The sequence below is a fragment of the Charadrius vociferus genome, unplaced genomic scaffold (genome assembly GCF_000708025.1).
Source record: "Charadrius vociferus isolate BGI_N301 unplaced genomic scaffold, ASM70802v2 scaffold1263, whole genome shotgun sequence".
In the NCBI taxonomy this organism is placed as follows: Eukaryota; Metazoa; Chordata; class Aves; order Charadriiformes; family Charadriidae; genus Charadrius; species Charadrius vociferus.
In genome coordinates, this window is record NW_009647571.1 from 100810 (window position 1) to 102473 (window position 1664).

Below are 1664 nucleotides of genomic sequence, written 5' to 3' on the forward strand. Positions count from 1 at the left end.
GCACTGTGTAGGTAGCTAGTCATTTGGGTTTTCTCATGGAATTCGACTGAAGCGAGGCCGTGTTAGTTCATGAGCACGACTGGGCCGAAGGTGCAGTCTGCTATTAGTGTATCCAGAACCATAACAGTTTAACATATTAAACATGCCTGGACTAATAGTGGTGAATTGGGCATCACTCAGAATTTAAACCTAGCCGCACCTAGCCTCCCACCTCAGTGAGGAGTGTTAGAACGCAAGGGAGTTCATTTTCTGCCAAAACTACTTTGCCCCTTTAACGCAACAGGGTGTAGCAGGAGATGACATACAATATAATGAAGTCACAGTGGAGCCTCTGGGAAAAGTTACTCAGGAGTTTCAAAATTAAAATAGAAAACTCATTTCCAGCTGAGAGTTGCCATGAATTATCACGTAATAAAACGACTGGCCTGTGCTCTGGTGAAAAATATCAATTACACCTCTCAAGCCCTAGATTCCTCTTGGTGTTGTAGAAAGACCGTAGATGACTAAAAGAAATAAAATAAACATGCATTAATGACAGGAAAATATTTTATATTATAGAATTTTGCAAAAGAATTTGCAATAACAAAGAAAAGGGGGGATCGAAGAGAGGGCGTGAAACTTTTACAACTATCGCCCAACAAAGAGAACAGGATATCTTGAGACTATTGAGACTCAGCCAGAACCAGCTCAGTGGCTTTGGCAACCAGATAAGGAACAAAGCACTACAGTTCACCAAAAGAATACAGTGATAAAGAGGAGTAAACAACTACCAGAGGATTCTGAAGGACCAGGGAGAGACTATAATGTGCATACAGGAGTGGGTAGTAGCCTATGGCAATGAGTTCCCCGGAGGAAAAGTAATGAACATGTTAATCATTTCTCGGAAACCTTGTGAATATGTATATATGGCATGTATATAAGCTGTATAACTAACCCTTTATGGCGCGCACTTTAGGAGGAGCGATCCCCTGTGCGTTCAGTGCTGCAATAAAGAATACCTGCTTAATAGTCACCGAGACTATTGAGTCCTGATTTCAGCTTTTCACGGCATCATATGAAATCTTTCAAAAAGCTTCTGAACAAAAATACCCAATTTATTGTTAGTGTTCTGAATTTATTTGCTCTAAGTTGAGAGAGAAGTTGGATGTGAAATCTGTAATTAATTCTGATGGGATTATAGTTAGGGATAAGGAAATCAGCTGTCACCTATGGTGGTAACTTGTTGTCAAATCTAACAAACTGTTTCAATCAATGTATATGGAGGTCACAATTGACTAAAATGACACTGATAACTTTTGGAGGTAAAATTGTAAAATGAGGCATCTGTGCATGCACACTACTGTGAAAGCAGTTCACTATCACATTACCAAACAGCTGTCAGCTTCCTTAGTAGGGAAACGGAGCAATTCAATAGTTGAAAGTCCTTTCTCTGTGCCTTTACCACATACTGCCTTACAACTTCCATATAGTTGCATTCGAACGTGCAACAAACACCTCATTCATATCTGATCCCTTGACATCTCTTCAGATTGCAGTTGTGCGGACACAGTTCTGGAAATAATAACTTTTGGTAGAGAAGAGTAAATATTATACCACATAAAGCTAGTCTGATGAAGAGTTTCAGAAACGGGATGGGGATACGTTTTGAAGAGCAATTTGGTGGG